This window comes from Nycticebus coucang, chromosome 2 (genome assembly GCF_027406575.1).
Source record: "Nycticebus coucang isolate mNycCou1 chromosome 2, mNycCou1.pri, whole genome shotgun sequence".
Taxonomy (NCBI): Eukaryota; Metazoa; Chordata; class Mammalia; order Primates; family Lorisidae; genus Nycticebus; species Nycticebus coucang.
This window is the reverse complement of record NC_069781.1, coordinates 124245003-124270811: the sequence shown is the minus strand read 5'-3', so window position 1 is coordinate 124270811 and position 25809 is coordinate 124245003.

Sequence of the window (25809 nt, the reverse complement as noted above, 5' to 3'; positions counted from 1 at the left end):
CCCTCAAAACTCCTTCAGGGTAGCAGAGGCAGATGGAGGATAGTGGAAGGCAATGGAACCCAGACTTTGGAGAGCAAACTTTCCTTTCTTCCCAGGGAAGGGCAGGGAAGCCAGCTCAAGTGCCTGGGATTGGAGGCAAGCCCAAGCCTGGGGGTATTTGCAACACTGCTCTGCGAAGTCAAATTAAGGTCATTGTGCCTCTTAAAGTAGCCCCTTGGCAGAGTCAGAAGCCCAGACAGTGTTCTTTCCTTAGCTCTCAGAGGACGAGAGCCCTAAACCAAGCTTCAGTGCCCTCAACAAACAGCTCTTGGCCAAAGCCTGGCCACCACCTTCCAACATAAAGGCAAGGGACATGGTGGCAGTGAGTGTGACCTCACTCCCAAGCCCCGTTTCCTCACGCTTCTATCCAGCTTTTTAACTTCACCAAGGATGTCTTCCACCAGAGGCCACTTTGACCCAGGGGACACTTGATTTCAAATGACTCAGAAAGAATGGCATGATTTCCCTCCCCCTGTTCTTTGCAATAAGATGGAGAGTTTATTTGGCTAGTGATAGAGCCCAACGCTGCTTGAGCCCTTCAGTACAATGGCTGATGTGAATTCTAGGTGTTTCCAACAATATAGACTTCCCTAAAGTAAAGAAATTAATTAGGGACACCGTCAGCAGGCATCAAGCAAGCCACCAGCTTCCCCGACTTAGAGCCTTCAGACTCTTCAGATCATTACCCCTTAACTCAGTGGTTAGGATAATGTGTGGGCTCCTTGACAGGCATGCAAAGCCCCAGCCCACTCCAGCTCCTGCCAGCCACCTGCATTCCCCATACTCCAACACCCTACTCAGTGCGTCATCCTTCCAGAATCCCCCTACTTTTCCTGAACTTCGTCCCATCTTGCCACTTGCTTCCAGGCCTCTCATGATGGCCTGGGCATGCCTCTCTCACAGCACATGAAACACTATTGCCATTGCCTGCCTGCCACAGGCTTTGCACACCCTGGAGGTGACACTTCCATCTTCTCTACCTGCCCTTCCCAGCCCCATGCTCAGCACCAGCAGGCGCTTCAGCCAGTTCTGGCTAAATGATTGAATGAAGGAAATAGTGGAATCACCCATGAGATGTGTCCCCTTTTCTTAATACATGCAACGGACAGCATTCCGAAGCCAGAGACTGCGTTTGGACAGTGCTTGAAACCCCCATCTCTCTATCCTTTCTGTAACTTGCTAAGGCATAGTGTAGGCCCCATCCATCAATCAAGGTGGACACAATTATTGTGCACTTGGGTTAATTGCAAACTCTGTCATTTTCAATACAAAGCTGGCATTTTACATAAAGTTGGAACAGCTGCTGGTTTTGAAAGTGTGCGTGACGTGGTTTCCTGGTGGGCAAAGGAACTTCAGAGAATATTTATTGTGCTCACAGATGACACTTTCACTATTGTCCATGTTCCTCTTTATGGAGCCATAAAAATTACTTTTTACGGTCAGGCTGGCTGACATCTCCATCCACTCCTCTAATGCACACGCTCACCGGAGGATCTGTGTGCCAATGAGTAACATTCAGCCACGTTCAGCAAAGGTTTATTGAGGCCTGTTCTGAGCAGGGCACTGAGTAATGGGGTTTGTCTCCAAAGCTTTCAAATCTACTAAAAATATTCTCAATTTCACGAACAGTTGGGATAAAATAATATTTTGCTCAAGTCTCCCCTCTGGGAGTAAAAATGCACCTAGAATTGCCCAGGGAAATAAAACCTCCCTTCACGGACCGTCCAGATCCCCTGAAAGGTTTCACCTCCAGCTGGCTTAGAGAGCTCGCTCATTAATTCAGTACACAAGCTCCGTCTCTAAGCAGCTGAGCTTTGGGGCATGCTGTGCAATCCATCAACTCTAGGAACTTGCCCAAGCCGCGTCCCAGAGATGCGAGGAAGCAGAGGTGACCACTGAAAATGATCAAAATCTTACAAATCTTCAAAGCAGAGGTAACCAAGCCCCTGAGCCCCAGTTTCTTCATCTGAAAATGGGGATAACATGGTCCTAATCCCCAGAAATGTTATGAGCATTAAAGATTATCTATGTAAGCTACCTACCATAGCACAAGGTGCCTAGCAGGTGTCCAAAAGACGCTTGTCTATTTGCATTTCTTCTAGCTAAATAAGACATCCAGACTTATTGGTGGGCGGGACAGAAGAGAGAGAGATGACAGGCAGGGAGTGTGTTAGGAGATGCAACCTGCACCCGAGTGACAGGCCGGGTGTGAGAGGGTATGGAAGGGAAGGGTTGGCAATGGTGCCAAGGCTTCTAGTCTGGTGTCCATGTGTTGGCGACACCCTGCACCTCAGCCAGCCTTGTTTGAGGGCCCTTTGCTGTGGCTCCTATCCTACTGCAGCCAGCCCTTCTGCACTCACCAAACTGTGCTCCCTACTGTGTCCTCCCCTGGGGAGCTGACCCCATGATGAGAGAGTGAAACAATCCCTCTCTCCTTTAGTGGTTTGTGTGTCCCGTTGGGACACATCATGGATCTCGATCCCTTTCCATTAGGTAGGAATGATGTACCCAGGTGCCTGGAGCAAACAGGCAGAAGAGAGGGCTAAAGAAATTATAAATGAACAAATTATACCCATTCACATCCCATTAGGACACAGAATCCAATCCAGGGGGTTCCAGTGGGGAGACTCTAATTGAGGCAGAGTTTCAGAGGCATAGATGAGCTGGAGGGGACAAACAAGGGATGCTGAGGTGCCCAGAGATGGACACAGGGTGGGGGAGGGGTCATCACCACCCCCAGGAGAAGAGGGAAATGGGCACAACGTCGACGAGGGTTTGGGCAAGAGGCAAATGAAAAATAAACAGCACACATTAAATAAACAGTCCATAGGGCGGCGCCTGTGGCTCAGTCGGTAAGGCACCGGCCCCACATACCGAGGGTGGCGGGTTCAAACCCGGCCCCGGCTGAACTCCAACCAAAAAATAGCTGGGCATGGTGGCAGGCTCCTGTCGTCCCAGCTACTCGGGAGGCTGAGGCAAGAGAATCACTTAAGCCCAGGAGTTGGAAGTTGCTGTGAGCTGTGTGATGCCATGGCACTCTACCCGAAGGGCATAAAGTGACACTCTGTCTCTACAAAAAAAAAAATAAATAAAAAAAAAAAATAAACAGTCCATAATGGGATTTTGAGTGGGGAGCTGAGAGCAGTCTAGTCTCTGCTCAGAAGCCAGCACAGACAGACAGTTGGAGCCACATCAGAGTGAAATTCTAACTAGGGTATGCCTCATAAACCAGTTATACCCTCAGGGAGAGGGGAAACCAAGGGCCCTGACAGCTTCATGGAAGAGAATCCCGGGATCACAGTGAGTCACGAGCACTCAGAGAATCAACACGCAGGCGTGGATTGAATCTGATAACAGTCGAACGCATTTGGTGGCCCTTTAATTTGGTGCTTATGAAGCCATGCAAAATGCAAGCACCACCCTGTGAGTCGCAGGTTGACAGCTCCCTCTTCGGACCCAGCCGGGTCTGTCCCTGAAGAGAACTCAGCAGAGGTGGAGCTGCTGGCGCTGTTTAGTAACTTCCAGGCGGTGAATTGTGTTTCACGAATTGTATCTCATTTTGCAAATTTTCTTATGATTTCTGTGCAAGTACTGAGTTTGAATTGCAGATAAAGAAACTAAAGCTCCAGAGAGGGCCTTGTCCATGCCAGGAAAAAAATCTTGATTTTGTTCTACAGCATCAGATCCCAAAATAATGAACCTATGAATCCACTGAGGAGTGGATTGAAAGCACAGATTTCTAGGCCCCAGGACAGGAATTCTGATTCAGGGGGTTTGCTGTAGGGCCTGATAATGTAAATTTTAAATCAAAGCCCAACAATGCAGGCAATCTCTTTGATTTCACTCCTGCAAGGAAGGAGGAAGCATCGTGGGGTAGGACCAAGGCCCTGAGCCACCTGATGTGCTAGTATATGCGATGGCACGGACATAATCATCAACTATTGTAGCAATTTGTCCACAACAAATAAATACACATTTATGCCTCCATTGATTAACGTACAGATAAGAGTTTTTCACTCCAAATGATGTGCAAATGCGTACCTACACTTAGAGTGACTATGTTTGTATGAGCTCCAAATCTCAACGACATGCCTTGTTCATAACATGGACATTATCACCCTGATTAGATGGGATGACGATTTCCATAAGCATTGATCACGGACAAGCTCTAGAATGATCGAACTTTCATTGGCTTAGGCACAAGACTAACACCAAGGCAGAAGCCAGTTCTGCTCGTTGGCTTCAAAACCTTCAGTTTTCAGCTCCTCACTGTCTAAGAAATAAAGTCCAAAGTTTCAAGCCCTTCATGCACCCCAGCCTCTTCCCTCCAAAACCCTTTATGTCCCAGACAAAAGGAACTCACCCTCTCTAACTAGAGTGTAACTTCAGTAACTTGGTACCACTGTTCCCTAAAGCCCAGGAGGCCTTCCCAGGCCCCACTCCTTTCAGCCAAACCCAACCTCAATGTCATGCTTGTGACAAACCTTCAACTTGCAAGGTAGGTTCCCATGGTGGGTTCCCAGGACAACTTTTATATCTCTCTATCATTATCTTTATCCCACCACACGGCAGCTGTCTGTTATCAACTCCCCCTCTGTGCCGTGGGCTTTAAGGCCAGGCTTACAATCTTTACCTGGCCCAGAGCCCAGCAGTAAATACACACTGCATGGAAGGGCAGCGGGGTGGATGGACAGATGTATGAATGGATGGATCTTTTCTCTTTTTTTACAAAGGGATCTTAGTTTATTAAAAAGATACGTTCCTAGAAACTGTGTGATACAAAGTACAATTCTGCTTTGATTTCAGAGATGTTTCTGAGATACTTTCCCTGCAATCATAATTGGTATTAAACCTGTAATAGCTCCTAACACACTGAACTTTCTTTCTTCTATTTTTTTGTTTGTTTGTTTGTTTTGTTTTGTTTATTAAATCATAGCTGTGTACATTAATGCAATCATGGGGTAACATGCACGGGTTTTATATACAATTTGAAATATTTTCATCACACTGGTTTACATAGCCTTTCTGGCTTTTTCTTAGTTATTGTGTTAAAACATTTATAATCTACATTTAGTAAGTTTCACATGTACCCTTGTAAGATGCACCGTAGGTGTGGTCCCACCAATTACCCTCCCTTCACCCATCCTTCCCCTTCCTCTCCCCTCCTTTTCCCCTTTCCCCATATTCTTAGGCTATAATTGGGTTATAGCTTTCATATGAAAGCCATAAATTAGTTTCATAGTAGGGCTGAGTACCTTGGATACTTTTTCTTCCATTCTTGAGATACTTTACTAAGAAGAATATGTTCCAGCTCCATCCATGTAAACATGAAAGAGGTAAAGTCTCCATCATAGACACTTCCAATCTTAAGAAAACAATACAATCATGATGACAGCAATAAACCAGCAAATATCCTCTGTGCATTGGGGGGTGGGGTGGAGAGTGGAGTCCCAATTCCCTTCCTCTCTCACTTTTTGGCATGAAAGTACAGTTCCTGTCAAATCCCCTGCAACTAGCAGAGGTCACTTGTGGGGGTCTGCTCTACAACATTTGTCCCCAGCAGCATGGGGACATTGAGTCTTGTACACAGCCAGTCACCAATCCTCCCTGCCTCTAGGAATGTTCCTTAGGTCCAAGCAGTCCCTGTCTCTCTGCTGGGCCTTCTCTTTCTTGAATGGTCACTTCTGCAGGCCTGTCATGATAACAGTAACAGCAGAACACCTAGGTGGTGTCCTCCATGTCCCCACTCATTGTGGAAGGTGAATCATGCTCCCACTTGACTAAACCCAGGTCTGGCTTATGAGATGCAGAGTTCCCATCACCATTGTCCAGTGAATTTTTTGAGGCTTTGGGGACAAGTAAATGCTTTCTTCAAAGGGAACCTATTATGACTCTAGTTGAAGCTAAGTTGAGTAGCCCAGATTCCCCCCTGCACAGTGGACACGCCTACCCTGAAACCTCTCCCCCAGGCTGTGTGGAATACGGTCTAAAATCCACTACCCTCATCCCCAGCTCTGGACTTGGTCCCTGACCTCTCCTCTGACCTAGAAATGTTCAGAAAACCTCCCTGCTGTCCCAGAACCCTTCTAAAACCAGTGTCCTACATTGAACCCAAATAACCTAGCCTAGGGTACTGAGGCCCTGCTTCTAGCAGACCACTCACTCCCTGACACTAGGGCCTCATGGTGAATGAGGGATTGTCCAGAATTACAATGCACCGTGAAGCCACCTGCTGCCAAGCCTTCCCCACCTCATTGCAAGACTCTCATTGTTTTGCTTTTACTGATATGATTCATCCAGAACCCCCAATATTCTTTGGGAGAACACCTCTCTCTCAATCTATTCCTGTTGCATGTCACATGGTTGTGGCTGACTCCATATCACCCCATCTCAATGGGTGTCTACCTGTCTGCCTAACCCAAGTCAGATTCATCAAACCATTCATCCCTGTGGCCACAGTGATGGTTCAGCAGTGGACAAGCAAAGTGGTCCTGCCTACACAAATGAGATTCAGTTCTGGGGCTTTTGCCAGAATTTCTTTCAACTGATGTTGCTAAGCTATATGAAGGAAGCCAGAGCTGCCTATAACCACTGTACCTTTACATAGGAAAAGCCTGTCTACAAATGAAGCCATACAGAGGAAAGAGAAAAAAGATGGAGTGAGATGTGGCCTGGTGCATCTGGCGCCCTTGGGTTTCTCAGTAATATGACACAATGACATTACCTTGCTTGAACCAGTTGGAGCTGGGCTTGCATATAATCCTTCCAACAGCTGAAACATCCCTGGCGTGGCTTTGCCACTAGAATATAAGCTGAACAACTGCCCCTCCTAACCTAGGCAGCTTTGGCAACATGATGTTCCCAACGCCCTGTCTCCTGTACCTGTGCCTGTTGAAACAGCCATGATCTTCTTTGTCCTTTAATCCTCCAGGGGCTATTGTCACAGGTAACTGCAGCCTGCCTCTCCCCACACTTCTCTTGCAGTCAACAATGTCACCTCTTCTGGTATAATTTGTTTTTGATGACAATCTGCTCAAAAGCAAATCTCAATCTTCTTTCAGCATGTTTCTTTTTGGCACCTAATGCACAGGCCTTGGTTTATGATACCAATGGCCCATCAATGCCTCTTTCTGTGTATTTGACAACTTACCTCCTGCCCTCCTTCAGACAGAACAAGGACATTCCTGGCTATGGGGAAGAAAAGAGGTCAACAATGTGATTTTCACAGAAGCCCACTTTCCTCTCCTAATACATTTCTTTGTTTCAAATGATCTGTGTCCCAGTGGCCCCAAACATAGTCACCAGGATACCAAGTATGCTGAATTCAAACCCCGTTCCCTCTGCCAAGAAACTGTGCTTTTGTGTACACGGATGTCAGACCAAGATTCCAGGCAGGTCCAGGGTTTGCATTTGGAGTGAAACAGTTTCTCACCTGTTTACAAGGAGCTTGGTGACTTCTCAGTGCCACCAGGGCATGGGATGGGAGGAATTTTACATTCATGCTCTATTGACTAACCAGGTCCAGTGTCCATTTATCTATAACTTCCTCGGACAGTCTCAGCCATTTGGGAATTCGTGTCTACTCAAACCCTGCTTCCCAGGTCTGGATATATTAACATGTCTGACATGACAGTGTCCTTAGCCCCTGGCTGGAGCTCCCTACCTTCAGGACATTCTCAAGTCCTGCAGACACCTCAAAGTCAGTATGCCCTCATGATCCAGTTACATCTCCTGTCTCAGCCCACTGGCCCACCCATGTGCTCAAGCCACACTCATGAAAACTCTCTAACTCCTCCTGTAACTGGCTGCCACCAAAGCCTGTGGGCATTACATGCTCTCCATCCATGCAGCAATTTTGGCAGGGCAAGAACCACAATCCTGACTGATCTCCCATTTCCCCTCCAGTTTATCTTGCCATCTGCAGCTGGAGTGACCTTCTCTGAAATGCAAATTCAACCCTGATCTGCCCAGTACTGACTTTCTAGGGTAAATTCTTCTTCCAAATCCACTATTGCAGCCAGATAGATCTGCCTACCCAAAACATTTCTGCTACCGCCAGGCTCTCCCTCAGGCTACCTGCTCCCCAGAAGGACCACCTCCCCTGACCCTTTTCCTTATCCCTTTCCCTACCCTCCCCTACCCTGTTGACCATCCCATCCCCTGTAACTTGAACATACCTCTAATGTGGCACTTATCCTATGCCCACAGTTCATCACATCTGGTTCAATCTTGCTTATCAGAAGTGTGAACACAACATTCTACCCCCAACTGAATCCTCAGCATCTAATCAGCATCCAGAAAATCCCTTCCAACTGAAAATCATAAGAAGAGTTTCTGCCTCATCAATAACGTTCCCCTTATTCCAGGATGACCCTCCAACTGACCTCACAATGCAGCCACTCTTGGCACACAGACCCTTGTGGACAAGAACCCATGGGGTAGTTCAGATTCCTAGGCCAAAGGAAAATGCCCCAAAAGTTTGTAGCACGGAATTTGCCCCTTGAGGAGGAAAAAAAAAAGTGGTACATCCTCCATCCCTTCTCACCTTCCCCAGCAAGCTCAGGGTAACCCCAGAAGGCTCTCTCTGCCCCCAGTGCATTTTCCCTGGTCTCCTAGGAACCTTGCTTGGTATTTACAAGGGTAGGGCCTCCTGCTATCACAGGCCATTTAACCTCCAATGACTGGCATTCTGCTTTAGAGAAGAATGGGCCGTTTTCCTTCTATTTCATTAGCCAGGAACATTTTATGGTTTAAGGCTCACTCTTCTTCTCATATGCAGAAATGGCAGTGGCTCCTCGCTGGGAAGGCCTTTTTCATTTCCAGAGGTTCATTTCGCCTGGAAGTAATCTCTAGAACAGCCATGTTTGAGATCCTCAGTTTGACTTCTGGTAAAACAGCAGGAGGTGGCCCTCAAACCCAGAGATCCCAGCTCAGAAGACAGTCCAGCATCCAGATAAAAATGAGAGAAGGGGTGAAAGAGAAGGATCAGCCCTTCTCAAGAGATTCCAAACTACCGTGTGATATTTCATGGTGTCATAATACCCATACCTTGTGTTATGTACTGATATTTTCAAATGAGTGCATTCATCACAAACATCACTTCACTGCACAGCCAGCAGCCTTGATCGGCAGCTCTGGAATCCCATGGCCAGCAGCAGGCCCAGAGTCAAGTGGTCAGGCAAAACCACAGGGAGGCCAAGGTGAGAATAGAACCAGGAATTCCATCAACCAATACTTACTGCTGTGTGCTCGGCAGCCTCGGTGGTGGACAGGACAGAAGAGTCCCTGCCCAAAGAGCTCTTATGCTGCCGTGAGGTAGCACACACTTGAAAAGTCTATGAAGGACCATGAAGCCAAGAGGAGTCTAGGGTCCATTCTAGGAACAACAGAAGTCACAAGGCTTTTAAGTTAGAAAGTCACATTCTCTGGCTTATATTTTGAATGGGCCATCTGGCAATTAGGGAAAGAATGGATTGTTGCAGGGTGAACAGAAAGAAGGGTGTAGCAGCCCATATAGCCTATGGCTAGGAGGAGTGAGAGTTCTAAGAAATACCCATATAGCTCAATAATGGAACACCTTGGTTAAAAGGTGTTAACCAAGAGGGATTGAGAGGGAGAGGGATTGAGCTCTCCTAACAAGCATGAGAGAACTCAAGAGATGAGAGCAGTGGTGAATTGGCAGTCTCTACACCTGTGGTGTTGAGAGGCACGAGATCAGCCTCATATTAGGATGGAGGAGCAGGCAGTCGGGAGCATGCGCATTCTATCACGGACCCCTTACTCGTCTCCTCTCCTGCCTGCAGAACGCCAGCACAGCGGCATCTCTCTGCTGAAGATCACTAAGCTCTGCTAAAGACTAAGATCTATTTTTCTAAGAAGACTGCTTTATCTCAAAGACTATCTCTCTCTCCCTTCTGCTAAAGCAAATAGTCCTCAGGCACCTAAGAGCAATTGTTCCTGAGGGAGATAACAGCATGGCGTCAGCCTCCGGAACACAGCTAGATAGGCTGGGGCCGGAGACCAACCAGTCCCGGGCTCTGATAAGTGGCGACCACGAGGGGACCCCAACAGAAGGGAGACCAATTAAGGACTATTGTAGTAAGGAGACCCAGCACAGAGGGAAAACACTGCACTAGGGTGGCTCTGGAGCTGGCAACTTAGGAATGGATTCCATGCGTACCCTGGGGTCACCATTGAATGCAAAGTAAGAGATGAAAGAAAGAAAAACATCCAAGGTGTCTCCTCAGCTTCTCACTTAAGGAGCTAGTGGTGCCACTTAAGAGAGGGAAAGGGCTGAGGTTAGGGAAGAAGCATTTTCAGGGAACAAACAATTAGCATTTTGTGCTGGACACTGTAAGTGTGAGACAACCATGTAGTAGTGTCCTGAAAGCGATTGCATCCCCAAGTCTGAGGCTCGGGTGTGGGTGGAGTCATCTGAGCTGGAACCAGAAAGAACCTCAGAGACTGCAAAGCAGTATGAGGGTAGCTCATGTCCTGGGAGGGCACGCAAGCAATGGGATAGCACCAGAGTTTCTGCTTAGGAGACAGACTTGTTTGGGAGTAAAAATAAAGAAGAGTTTTGAAGAGAAGGGATCTGCAACAAATTCCAGGCTCTCTGTACCCTAGGAGATGGGAAATCCACCTGTCAACACAATCTGCTCCCTCTACGGTTCCTGCCAACACTCCTTTGAGGCCTGGGACAAGCCATGGCCCCTGTGTGAGCCTCCAAGAACTATGAAAGGAGAGTCAGACTCAATGGTGCAGCTGTGATCCCAGGTCATCCCTGTGCATGCACCCGAGGCCAGTGCAGGGCCAGGCCTGGGGGGATGTTCAAGAGTATTGAGAACATCCTCACATCAGGAAACTCTTCCATGAAGTTGGAGAAGCCAGCCCTGAGTAAGGAATGCCAGGAACGTCGCACAAATACTGGATGTCTCAGAAGAAACTTCTAAGCACACAATCCCCTTCCCTGTCTCTGGCTAGGAGAGGCCTGGGCCTGAGTTGTTCTGATGACAAACTCTTCTCTCTTTGGGAAGAAAGGAAAATATCTCTGTGATGCTGATGGGCTGAGAGCCACCCATCACTGGCACGTGTACTATGATCTGTACTGTAGACAAGGCCTCCATGGTGTTTACAAGGGGGCAGTGTTTAAGAAAATGACCTGCCAGGTCCTTATTTCTTAAGCTCAGAGCCTGTAAGATTCCAACTGCTGACCAGTCACTCAATCCAAGAGTCTGGTTCCCATCGTGGGAGATAAGGAGGGGGTTCAGGGGAAAAGGAAAAGGGTCAAAGAGGGAGGGAAGAAGGGAGAGGATGCTGATGCTGAAACTAACTGTAAATAACTGTCGGTATTAACACAGAGAGACAGAGTCTGGAAGTAAAATCTGCTGAAGTGCCTCAGTGGAGGGAATAGAAATGTCAGCATGTGCTGAGATCAGCCATGAGAAGGAATGAAGGACTAATCCATGCTACAGTGTGGCTGAGCCTTGGAAACAACATGCTAGGACAATATGTCACACCCAAAAGGCCCCATATTGTAGGATCCCATGTGGATGATACAGTAAAGCCTCTGTAAGCTGACCACCCAAGGGACTATAACAAACTGGTCCATATATGGAGGTGGTCAACATAAGGAACCAGGCCTACTGTACTGATACATAAATGTAGTGCATGTCTAGTCTATGAAAATTAGGTCAGCTTAAGGAAGTGGTCGATGTGGGGAGTGGTCAACTATGGAGGATCTCCGGTATATGAAATGTCTAGAATAGGTAAATCCATAGAAAGGGACTCGTGTTTCCCCAGGGCTTCAGGGAAAAGGGAACTGGGGGGTGAGGACTAAAGGCTCCAGGGTTTCTTTTGGGGGAAATGAAAATATTTTAAGACTGATGGTAGTGAAGGTGGCACAACTCTGGGGCTATAACAAAAATCATTGAGAGGTACGTTTTAAACAGGTGCCTCGCACTGTTGGTGAATCTCAGTAAAGCTGTTGTAGTTGTGAGTGTGTACATGTAAGTGCACTGACGCTCCTGCTCTTTCTGTGTGCATTAGGGGGGTTGTAGATGCTGCTTCCTTCTAAATGATGACCGGGGAAACGCCAGCTGTTAATTCGATCATTGAAGGAAGAGCCACTCCTCAATCACAGGAGAGCAGAGACTAATGAAGAAATGTCGCTCTCACAAACCATTTGCTGAACTCATTCTATTCCTAGATTTGTCTGGGAGTTGGAAGGAATGTCATAGTTGGTTGTTTGGGAGATGTGAAAAATGAAGTACATGTTTTATAATAAATGTCACTTCTGTCAATTCTGGCAGTTGCAGTATGTGCAAAAACAGAACTCTCCTTGGAGGGTGTGAAAGTGAGAGCTATGTTTGGAGCTGCCGTGGGGCAGAGCCAGAGAGATGGAGCACGCCTTGGTAAAGAAGATGCTGGAAGCCATGGGGGTAGGGCTGAGCATGGGCTCAAGAACACAAGTAGTTTAGTACCCATCACTCTTGCAGACCACAATAAAGCAGGCTTGGTGGCTATTAAAACTGAACTCTGCTTCCACTTTTGGCTGTTACATTAACACTTGGCCCTGCCTTTATCCAGTGGTCCTCAAACTTGAGTGTGCATCAGAATCCGGAAGCCTTGTTAGAAAACAGCTCACTGGCGGCGCCTGTGGCTCAAAGAAGTAGGGTGCCCGCTCCATACGCTGGTGGTGGTGGGTTCAAACCCAGCCCCAGCCAAAAACTGCAAAAAAAAAAAAGAAAAGAAAACAGCTCACTAGGCCCCTCCCCAGGTTGTCTGATTCAATAGGTCTGGGGTGGGGCCCAAGAAAGTACATGTCTAACAAGGTCTAGGTGGTGCTGATGCTAACAGCGATATCAGTGCTGAAGCAGCCAATCTGTGGACCACACGTTGAGTAGCAACAGTGATGGGAACCTTCCAAATGCATTCCAGTGCTGGATGCTACCACACCGAGAATTCTTCAAGAAGCATTTCTGCAGACGGCTCTTGAGATGTTCCAGGGGCAGAATGGGTTAAGGAAGGAGGGGTCACCCTGCCCTAGGGCAGTTTAGATTGGATTCCAGGCTTCTTGCTTATTGATTGCAATCAGTCAGGTTACCTTTGTAACAAATTGCTTTAAATTATTGAAATGGTAATAAGCTCAGCTGGGTAAACAATGCTCGGATGGTGCAGGTCCATATTCATTAAAAGGTTGCCCACACTGTACCGTCTCCCACTGGGTCTGCTTCAAAATGACTTGTTCCCACCAACCTGCTATTTCCTTGTGTTTGCCCATCTGCAAACTCTCCAGCTGAGAAGACTGAAATCCCTCACACATTTTGTAAAGGTCTCTGAATGGAGTCACCTTCCCGCACGTACCCATGAAGTGGCCACACAAACATGAATCCTGAGTGTCTTTAAACTGCCTAACAGCGTGTTTGCCAAAAGTGTTTTGTACTCTGGTGATAATGAAATTCATGATGAGAAACAAGTTACTCTCAATTACAGGCTGCATTAGAAGCAAATTAATGAATTTAAACTCAAAAAGTCTTTGTTTTCAAAATATAAAATTTTTTTTTAAATTGAGATTTTTTTCAGATTGCTCTTTTGGCCCCAGTGAAGGAAACTTTAGGAAATACAGTGTTTTCTTAAGGGAACTTTCCCTGAAATGAGATATGGCAGAGACTAGCCATGGGAGGGCTGATGGGGATTAAGACAGGCTCTTTGGAAAGCATCATGAGATAGAACATGCAAATCACCATGGAAACCCAGTCATGTAATTATTGTATAATAGGCTTGCTAATTATCCTAAAAACACAAGAAAGTCTACTGCCTAAGGGGAGATCAGGGTGGGTATTAGTGAGTAATACAGAAGGAAAATAGAGCCCGGGGCAGCCAGGAATGTTCACCTCTCCCTACCCTCCTAGGAAGCAGTGAGATGCAGGGGTTGGCATTGGAGCCTCTAGATGTCCGGTTGGAGGCAGGGAAGTGAGGATCGGCCACGGGCTAATGTCCAGTTTCCCCAATCTGAGGATTGCTCCTGACTATCTGATGTTTCTAGGACTCATGAAGCCCCCCAGATTCATAGGTTGTAGGGGAATCCAACCAGTGAGTATATATCGTAATAGGGGCTGTAACTTCCCAGATCTCAGCCTGTTTCTGTGGCCTACACCTACCAGGTGCAAGGCTGGACCAGAACCTGAAGGCAGAGGAAGAATGTACCAACCCACCTGGGGACCAGCACTAGGCAGATGCTGCACTGAGAACTTTGACACACTTAACTCATTTAATGCACTCTTAAAACCTGGTCAGGACAAAACATTTGCTGGATACAAATTATGCACCTAACACTGAGCCCGTTGTTGTTGTTGTTGTTGCAGTTTGGCCAGGGCTGGGTTCGAACCTGGCCAGGGTTCCACCCTCGGTATATGGGGCCGGCACCCTACTCACTGAGCCACAGGCAATACCCCTAACACTGAGCCCTTTAATGTTAATGACCTCAGGCCTAACAGAATATGAAATAAAGGATATAGCAAGCTCTAGGTAAAACACCAGGTAGATTTATCACATATGAATTGGCCACATTTATTTCCGACCTTTCTATTTCTTAAATACAACACTTCTGATATAATTAAAGTAACTCCTGAAACACTCACCCACAGCTGGGTAAACCTTCTGGGTCTTTATGTTTTTAACTAAGTATTTATCCATAAACAAATAACATTGTGTGTTTTAAATTTTACATAACTGGTACCATGTTATATTCACATCCTGCAGCTTAATGTTTTCACTCTTAAGTTTTCAAGAACTATGGGTCTTTTCACATGTAGATCAAGAAGCAAGCTCAGTGAACAAGCTAAATTTACCCCATCAATACCAGAGTGGTTGCAAGGAAAGCAGTCTGTATGATAAAGATCCTTAGGACTTAAGACTTGGAGGCCTGCAACGTGGTCAAGTTCATGCAGATGTTCTGTGTGGGCCTGAAAAGTGTGCGCTGTTTATTGGGTTCTGTGTATGTCTATTACATCAAGCTTGTAAGTAGTACATACTTACTGATTTGTGTTTGTTTAGCCAGGTTTCTAAAGAATTGTGTTTAAAGTTATAGTAATAAGGCCAGGAGCAGTGGCTCACGCCTGTAATCCTAGCAATTTGGGAGGCCGAGGCAGGTGAATTGCTTGAGCTCAGGAGTTCAAGACCAGCCTAAGCAACAGTGAGACCCCCGTCTTTAATAAATAGCCAGGCATTATGGCAGGCACCTATAGGCCCACCTACTTGGGAAGCTGAGGCAAGAGGATCACTTGAGCCCAAGAGTTTGAGGTTGCTGCGAGCTAGGATGCCACGGCACTGTATCCAGGGCAACTGAGTGAGACTGTCTCTAAAAAAAAAAAAAATTATAGCTATAGGGTCAAGCATGGTGGCTCACACCTGTAATCCTAGCACTCTGGGAGGCTGAGGCAGGAGGATCCCTTGCACTCAGGAGTTTGAGACCAACCTGAGCAAGAGCAAGATCCCAGCCCAACTAAAAATAGAAAAATTAGCCAGGTGTTGCTGCAGGCGCCTGTAGTTTCAGCTGGCACCTGCCACAGAAGGTGGAGGCAGAAGGATTGTTTGAACCCTGTAGTTTGAGGTTGCTGTGAGCTAGGCTGAGGACATGGCATTCTAGCCTTGGGCAGAGTGAGACTCTGCCTCAAAAAAAAAAAAATTATAGTAATAGGACTTTACTTGTATCATTATTTTGGTCATCACAACTTTTAAAAAACATATATAATATGAGCCTTAATAGGAAAAGAGATATGGATCTCAAAGCTGAGATGAGGCAGACTAAAGGTTGTTACCTATCCACTGCCAAAGGCAGTTGTATCTGTAGCTGAAGAAATGATCCACCCACAAGCAAATAGAGACAATTTGGCCTGTGTTTAAATCTAGATCAAGGAGGCTCTAAGATGAAGGCTGTCAACCCCTAAACTATTGTACGAAATCTAGCAAGCAAAAATCTGCCCGTGCTTCTTTGAAGCCCACCTGAGACAGTCCTACATTGAGCAGCTCATCAATGCTACCTGAGGCCACCACGTGCGTGACATTAGCTACCAGCAAATGAACCCCCTCCCTGCTCATTCCTGACCTACTTTCCTCTTCATCAGATCCTATCATGTCTAGGATCCTACAGGTATCCCTAAATCACATCCTGCTAACCTGTACTTGGCACTTGAACTGACCTGACCTCTTCTACTGACTTTGAACTCGTCCCTCTGATCTGACTTCTCCCATGGATGTCCCTCTCACACCAGGCCCTGCAGGCTTCATACCCACCCTGTCCCACCTATGAGTGATCCCCTGGATATCAGGTGGCCCAGTGAGGGCAGATCCCTAAATTAACAACCACAACCCAGTCCAAAGTTTCTTTCCAGGCTTACATCCAATTTTCTGCCTGTGACAATGGGGACAGAAATGGCAGATTCTCTATGACACTAACATAGCTTAGGCTTCAGCACCCCTTCATTTAATCCCAGGATTAAACTTTAGATCAGAGGAGGAGGCAGAGGTCTCCCTCAGCCCCACCTTCTTCCACATGTGTGTCAGGCTCAGAGCCTTCCCCCACAGCACCTGGGACACGGGGCCTGTGTTAGCCCTGCTCCACTGTGGCCTTCAAGCAGGAGGGAAGGCCCCAGCTCCCAGCTCAGCAATCTGCCTGGGCCCCACCCTGCTCCAGCTGTGTCCACTGGGCTCTTGAGGAAGGGCCAGGCCCAAGCCAGATGATCTGACACGATGGAAAGGGAAATTCTCAGCATTCCTTCTGCAGAAGACATTTGCCAAATGCAATGCAGTGAGGAGCAGCAGTCTGGGGTTGTCTCAAGCCGCCAAATGCCTCTTCAACCCTAAAAGAGTTCAGTGCAGAAAAAGACTAGGTCATATCTCATTAAGTTGAGTTTCACGGGGACCAGGCATCTGCTTGGAGCAGGGGCTGGGAAGGGGCAGACCATGGGGAGGCCAAGGGAGGCTGCAGAACTAAGCCCTGGAATACTCTCTGTGTATATAGACTTCCAGTTTTGGAAAAATGTCTTCATATTCCCAGAAATGACCCAATGGAACAATCAGATTACATTATTTTCTCCAGTCATCAATGTACAGTGATGGTTCCAGATGGAAGAGGCCAAAATCCTGTTTTTAACTCTGTCTTGACTCTGAACTCACCGATTACCCAAAGTTCCTCATGAAGGTCCCATCCCCAAAGGCTTGTGTTCCTCTCTCGTCACCAACACAGGAGGCTTAGTGGGGAATCATCATTTTTGTCCATGTGAACTTCCCAGGCCAGCATCAGAGGCTCAGCTCCCACCAGGGCATGGAAGGGGTGTCCTGAGGCTGACTGGAGCATCTTTCCCCTGCCCCAGGGGAACAAGCTCAGCACTAAAATTATATACCGATAGCTAATTAAAATGCACCAGTGCATTTAATTAGCTAGAGGCCTTATGTTATCAGGTGCTCTTGGCAAAGCCACATTTTTCTTTAAAACTCCACTCATCAACTCCTCCATGAGGCCCTGTCTGAACACCTCCCACTGTGGGCTAAACCAAGCCCCTGCCCTGCCCCAGCACCTCGTGTAAGAGCACCTCTGGTTTTGTATAATGGGCTACGTCAATTCTATCTTCTTTGCTAGTCCGGGAGCATCCCTTTCCTGTCTTCCACTCCTGAGAGTCCCTCTGCCTCTGACACCCCTTAGAGTCCTCAAAGGCTTCTCACTGCCCATTTGATCATTATGAGCTGCTACTTTGTAAATAAAGAAGCTGCGATTTGAAAAGATTAAGTGTTTACCCCAGGGCCCAAAGGTAGTAAGTGTCTGCAGGGGTCCTCAAACTGCAGCCTGCAGGCCACATGAGGCGGTGTGATTGTATTTATTCCCGTTTTGTTTTTTTACCTCAAAATAAGATATGTGCAGTGTGCACAGGAATTTGTTCATTTTTTTTTTAACTATAGTCTAGCCCTCCAAGGGTCTGAGGGACAGTGAATTGGCCTCCTGTTTAAAAAGTTTGAGTACGCCTGGTCTAGAGGATACCCAGACCTTCTGCTTTTGAGTCTGGCTCCCCATCTACTGTTTAGTGGCTGCTGATAACGAGGCTTTAAGCAAATGAAGATGGGCCCCAGTGGTGGCTCAGCCCTGTAATCCCATCACTCTGGGAGGCTGAGGTGGGAGGATTCCTTGAGTTCAGGTGTTCGAGACCAGCCTGAGCAAGAGCAGCCCCCAATCTCTGCTAAAAATAGAAAACTTAGCCGGGTATTGTCATCTCAGCTACTTGAGCAATAGGATCACTTGGCCCCAGGAGTCTGAGGTTGCTGTGAGACAGGCTGACGACATGGCACTCTAGCCTGAGCAACAGAGCGAGAGTCTATCTAAAAGAAAATTAAATCAAATTAAATTAAAACACAATAAAATAAAATAAAATTTTAAAGAAAAAAAGAAGATGAAGATTAAGGGAGGAGACTAAAATCGAAAACACAGCTCCTCTGCCCTGAAACTGAAGACTAGATGATAAATTACTGACAGAGGTGCAAAAAATATAATACAGTCACAAGCTACAATGGACATGGAGGCCAGGCAGGGAAGGTCAGCCCACCTGAGAGCCCAGTCTTTATTCAGAACCAACAGATTGCACCACCAGAAGCACAGGCCGAGAATGACTTTTTTTTTCCTGGTAGTTAAAAACTGGTCTTTAATATAAAATCCTCAATATTTTTAATGATGGCAGGAAACCCACCTGTTTAAAAAATGCTGAGGCTGGGCCAGGCATGGTGGCTCACACCTGTAATCCCAGCACTCTGGAAGGCCGAGGCAGGTAGATTGCCTGAGCTCACAGGTTCCAGACTAGCTCTGAGCTAAAGCGAGATCCATCTCTAAAAATAGCCGGCCGTTGTGGCGGGCACCTATAGTCCCAGCTACTCAGGAGGCTAAGGCAAGAGGGTTACTTAAGCCCAAGAGTCTGAGGTTGCTGTGAGCTATGATGCCACCACACTCTACTGGGGGCAACAAAGTGAGACTGTATCTCAAAAAAAAAAAAAAAAAAAAAAGGCTAAGGTGAATAAAATATATCTGCAGGCTGAACGTGGCCTATAGGCCACCAGTATGCAGCCTCCCTGGACAGCCGAGCAACCAGTGGAAGTCAGTCTCACTGAGCTCCCTGGTGGCCCCTCTCTTGGAGGACTGGGGTTTCAGAGGATGGAGACACACAGGTGGTGATCCTCCCCCACAAGGCTGATGCTTCAACTGAGTTTCTTGTGCTTCCTTAGGACTTTTATTCTCACAGCTCTCACTGGAAGGACCTTGTGATTTTCATGAACCAGTGGGCCATGCTGACCAGTCAGCCTCCCAGGGAGAGACTGTTTTTTAAACTTCTATTGAAAGTAGAAGTTGGCATTTGGCTTCCACCAACTTTCAACTACTTACTTAGAGGATCCTTCTTTGGGTACCCAAGGGCCCTCACACAGTAATTGCACAAGAGCAAACATCCCACAAGTAGAAAACAGAAGAGCATATAGACTCCCAAACCTCAGTCCACTCTACTCCCTGAGCCTCTTCAGGCGGTTCCACCTGACACCAGCTGGGAGGCTGTTTCCACAGATTGATAAAACTGCTTCTCCCGCTGAGACTGGGCGCCTCCCCTGTGCCAGGCACTATTCCTCACCCAATACTCAAATGCTCCTCTACTAGACAGTTCTGGCTAGATGAGGACACTCAGTTCCAGAAAAGCAAAAAGGGAAACACTCAAGGTGCAAAGCTGAGATTTAAACACATTCCAGAGTCCAAACCCAGGGATACCAACTGTTACTATCCTCATTTTACAGATGGATAAAAAGTCTCAGAGAGATTAGAAAATTCCTAAAAGTCACCTCCCAAGAGGGAAAAAAAAGCCCTCATAATTACATCAAGTCAACAACAGGCTCAGACCCAAAGAGCCGTTCTAGATCCACTTCTAAATTTTAATGCAAGCCTAGCTGAAATGAAAAAATGATCCTAATAAGAACAAAGTTTAATGCTGGCTTTGCTCTAATCCCCACTCATCATGCCTTTAATTAAAAAGCTTAAAAAGTCCACATGAGCTTAGCATGTTGTATCTCCCCATTCATTTGTAAGTCTGATTTCTTCCCTATTTACAAGTGTGCCCTGTCGCCCACCCTCTTGATACTGAGAAGCGTGGTCCATGGGTTTCTCAGAAGTGTGGAACCTCAAGCCCACTTCAGACCCACTGAATCAGAATCTGCATATTAACAATCTCACTCTGTGACTCATGTACACAGCAAAGTTAGAGAAGCACATGACCCCAAGAAATCTTAAATATCAGCCATTTTATGAACAATTCTCCCGGTGCATCTAAAGACAACATTGACTGATAAATGCTGCATTTTTAAATAGAAAAACTCTACCAAGAGACCCTGACCCCTTAGGCCAGAACCACCTGACTGGTCCACGGTGAAATGTCTCAGAAAGCTCATTTTCCAGGTGAACAAGCCAGCTTTCCAGCCCCTGTTATATCTGAATCCTCATTTTCCCTTTCCCCTGGCCATCAGGGTTACCTGCCATGGCCACTCTGCCTCTTCACCCAACATGCCCACCCACTCTTCCTGCAAGGGCTCTGAGCTTGTTTTCAGAGCTGCAAGGAGGGCCTCATGGGTTTATCCAAGACTTTGGGAAAAGAAAAAAAAATAATTTTCATTTAACTTCTTCTTAAATGACTAGAGAATAAACTGATCTTTGGCCATATGGAAAAAGAAATTCACCCAAAATGAGGTAATAAGGGAATAGCAACGAACCTTAGGGGTTGTCCATAAACCTAGGATGGGTTTGGAAAAATGTCCTTATAAAGCCATATTGGAGATTTCTCGGTGGCCTGGCTGTGTGTGGTATGGAGCTGAGACCAGAACCCTGGAATCCTGGGTTACAGGAAGGTCGGAGCTGATTCTGTCACTGGCCAAATCTTCAGTTAGTCCTGGGGGGAGATGCTTAGGAAGGGACCCCTGGCTGGAAGACAGACCCAAGCCTGGGAAAGCCAGGAGGCTTCTCCAGAAGGCGCTGGGTGGATTTTCTCAGGGCCTGCTGGAATTTCATTATCCTGTTCACACTGTACAGATGGAAATTTAATAATTAATTAGGGAATAGCTCACCCCAGAGCCTGTGCGAGGGGATTATGCAAATCAATTTGAGATTGTGGCAAAGGGCTGAATATTTTATAGTATGTTTAATTTGCAAACACTACCCACCGAGATAGCTTAGGCTGGAGACCTATCACCATAATGATTATTACTACTCATTGAAAACTCCATCAAATTGCTTTCCTCTCAACTGATTTCACCACTTCCCCCAAGAAATGTAATCTGTTTTTAAATAAATGAAAAACAGAAACTGAAATGCAGAAGAATATTAGGGATGAAATGAACTTGCCTGGATAAAATAAAAACTAACCTGGCCCCTACCTTTTGCCCAGCTGACTACTCTTTTCACACTCAATATCCTCCATCCTAAGCATTTTTTCTCCCAGACCCTCTGGGTACCAACTGAACTAGGAAAGCAAACACCAAAAGAAAGCAGTACATTTCCTTCTTTTGCATTCCACACATTACTTAATGCATTAATTAAGCCACCCATTGATTCTGTGAGCACCCCTAATTCCTTCCTATAAATTTTCCTTTGCTTAAATTAGCCAGAGCAACTTTCTATCACCTCCCAGGAGGTATGCTAACTGCTCTAACTTGTATGGGTAATGGAGGCTAAAGAATCATGAGTCCCAGGGGCTTCTGGCTAATTCCACCTGTTCGCCACCACTACAACAGGTTGAAAACTCAATCTTCTAGAATAGGATTGGCAAACTTTTTCTGGAAAGGGCCAGACCATAAATATTTAGGCTTTGGGGCCAAACAGTCTCAACTCCGCTGTTACAGCATAAGAGCAGCCCTAACCAATATATAAACAAATGAGCATGGCTGTCTTCCAGTAAAGCTTTATTTACAAAAACAGATGGTGGGCCAGATTTGGCTGCCATCCAAACCTTCTGGTACTTGATATTATGCTATAGCGTTTTTTTTAAAGATTTCATAAAATTTTATTCTTTAAAAAAGAAAAAAAGAGCCTCTATAACTCTGGGCATATATATATATGTAGGCATAAATGTATTAGGTAAAATCAGTGGTTCAATGGCAAGTGCCTCCCAGGGGAAATTTGACATCTGGAGACCAAGGTTATCTGTGTGGATGTGGAAGTTGTGTGGTCAAATGGGCTCCAATCCTGCTCTTGATTTTATGTTCTTCTGTTGCTGTCTTTAAATTATTAATAAATTTTTATACAAGGGGCTCGCATTCTTATTTTTCACTGGGCTCCCAAATTGTGTTGCCAGTTCTGCTAGATACATTAAAAAATAAATAAATAAAAGATTATCACAACTGGGGAAGTGCTACCTGCCTCTAAGGGGTAGAGGCCCAGGATGCTACTTAACATCACACAACCCCCAAAAAAATTATCGATATGTCAGTAATGCCAAGGTTGCAAATCCCTAGGTTAAACCATGCAAAATTACCAATAATCTATCACTTTTGACCAAACATAGCAATCTTATATAATACAGCCTAATATGTTTTATATCTTTCCAAGACTTACCTTGCAAAAGTATTTAAAAACCATTCTCTCTCAATCTATGCATTTCTGATGTTTTTCTCTCCTTTTTTTTTTGCTCACCAAAAATAACTTCCTTAATCATGCATACTTATGAATTTATCTGCTTCCTGTTTATTCTCAATAAGGCACATAGGTTGAACTTCCCTAACCCCAAAATCTGAAATCCAAAATGCTCCAAAACCCAAAATTTTTTGGACACCAACATGATGCTCAAAAGCAATGCTCAAGGGAACATTTCAGATCTCAGAGCTCAGATTTTCAGATCTCAGATTTTCAGTAGGTCTAACGAAAATATTCCCCAAATCCGAAAACATCTGAAATCTGAAACACTTCTAGTTCAAAGCCTTTCAGATAAGATATTCAACCTGTACGTGCAAATGGCACAAAATTTTAAGATTCACAAACACATGTTGTAAAAGTGAATCTTACCCTATGCCTGTCCCATCTCTGCTCCCCCTCTCAGCACAATCCCATTTTGTCATTTTTCATCTGCCCCACACAGGTATTTTGTAAATGAGAGCATTCTACATACATGATTATTTTCATTAGAATGTCTTTATCTTCCCTATCTGTCCATCTACCCTGTTCACAAAAGATCCTGTCTTCCTGGCCCACACTGGCTTTGCCTCCCAGTTCACTAGGGCCATCTATTTCTGTAACAAGGACAAAGACTCCCATCATTCCAGGGCCTTCTCTACTCCAGCAACTTTGCCTCCAGAACCAAGTTATTAGATTCCTCCTCCCACCCTCCCTGCCCCGAGAAGTACTGGCTGAATAAACAGTCCCACCGTGTTTTCCATTCCCTAATTTTCCTCCCTGGGTGCTCTTTGTCACAGAATGTATCATTGCTCTATTTAAAGTCTGCTGGGACCTAGCACCTGTCAAGGTCATTGAAGAAAATAAGAAGCTCTTGCTTAATTTGGGCCAAAACTCTTTACACGGTTTTGACCCCCGTGTCTGCTCCAAGAAGAGCAGGAAGGAGACAGCTGGATGTTGGGGACCTTAACTTCCTGGTTGATATCAGTTCTGACTTGAAGAGCAAAGGAGGGGCCACCTGTCATTATGAGTGCAAGCATGGTGTATGTGACCATGAATTTGCGCTTAAATTATTAATGCCACCTTTGAATTAAAAAAAGAAAAAGACAAGCAAAAGCTACCAGAAAAGCATAAGCAAGCACAGAACACCCAGTCAAGGGAACAATTAATTATTTAGCAGTATTTAAACACTACCTTGATTCAAGGGCAACATTTCTAGCTGGGAAAAGGAGAAGGTTACAGAAAAATGTGGCTCTGATCCCAGCTAGCAGCAGGTTGTGGCTGGGAGAGCAGGTGGTCCCTGGGAATCTGCATTTTCTTGGGGTTGTTTGTTTCTTTTTGAAACAGAATCCCCCTCTCTGTAACCCAGCTAGAGTACAGTGGCATGATCATAACTTATAGCAACTTCACCCCCCTGAGCTCAGTGATCCTCCTGCCTCAACCTGCTGAGTAGCTGGGATTACAGGTACCCACCAACATACCAGCTAAATTTTCTGTCTTTTCTTAGAGATAGGGGTCTTGCTGTGTCTCAAGCTGGTCTTGAGCTCCTAACCTCAGACCATCCTCCCACCTAGGCCTCCCAGAATGCTAGGATTGCAGGCATGAGCCACCACACCTGCCTTCCTCTTCGTTCTTGACCTTTCAACTGCCACTGTGGCCAGGCTTCATCTCTTCCAAGAGCAGAGCTGCCATCCTGAGCTCCCCTAACCCTCCCAGGAGGTGAAAAAGAGCCACCCTGGGGATGGTTGTGCTGGTTGCGTGATGTTGAGGGTGGCAGCCAGTGCTAGTGAAAAGCCTGGGCCACCTTGTTGATGGGGAAATATGGTCCTCTCAGAGTGCTAGGATTACAGGCCTCAGGTATGAGAGGTGAGCTCTCACCTCCCAAGCCCCACTGTCATCACTCTCCAAGGTGACATGGCTGGTGGAGAGGATGGAAAAGCAGCAGAGGGGACGTTGTCAGAGCTCCGCTCAAAAGGAAGCCCTGGCCAGCTATTCTAGGGGAACTGCTCTGCCTCCCAGTGTGATCCTTCAGGGAACGCTGAGTCCTCCCAGGTGCCACCCTTATCCCTATCTAAATGGATGGCTGTGCTGGTGAGTGTCAGGAAGGAAGGGTGCAGGATAAGCTGGTGTAAAAGAACAGGGGTGGAGGAGCAGTTCCCAGATTCATTAGAGGAACATTAGAACAGCCTTGTAGCTTTCTTTTTTAACTGTAGTAAAATGTACCTCATATAGATTTCCCATTTTAACCATCTTTAAGTGCACAGTTCAGTGACAGTAAATACATTCACACTGTTGTACAACCATCACCAGAACTTTCTCATCATTTCCAAACTGAAACTCGATACACATTGAGCACTGGCTCTTACCATTCTGCTTTCTGTCTTCATGAAACTGATTATGCTCCTCATAGAAGGAGAATATTAGGGTGTCCTTTTGTGAAGGGCTCGATCCACTTAGCATCATGTCCTCGAGGTTCATTCATGTTGTAGCATCTGTCAAAATTCCCTTCTTTTTAAGGCTGAGTAAGATTCCCTCGTGTGTATACACCACATTGAGGTTGTCCATTCACCTGTTCATGGACACAGTCGTCTCCTCCTTTTGGCTATTGTGAATAATACCAAGGGTATACAAATGTCTGTTTGAGCCATGTAGCTTTTTTATTTATTTCTTTATTTATTCATTTATTTATTTGAGTAAGTACTCTGAGTGCCACCCTGTCCAACCGCACCACTACCTCAAACTCTTGGGTTCAAGCAATCCTCTTGCCTCAGCCTCCTAAGTAGCTGGAGACTACAGGTGCCTGCCATAATGCCTGGCTATTTTCAGAGATTGGATCTCTGTCTCACTCCTGCTCAGGCTGGCTTCGAACTCCTGAACATAAGCAATCCACCCACCTTGGGCTCCCAGAATGCTAGGATTACAGGCAGGAGCCACCACCCTGGCCACATGTAGCTTTTTTAAAAAGACATACTTGCAAGTCCTACCTTGGGAGATTCTATTTCATTAGTACTGGAGCGAGACCTGAGAACCTGTATTCTTCTTTTCCTTTCTTTCTTTTTTTTTTTTTTTTTTTTTTGGCCAGGGCAGGGTTT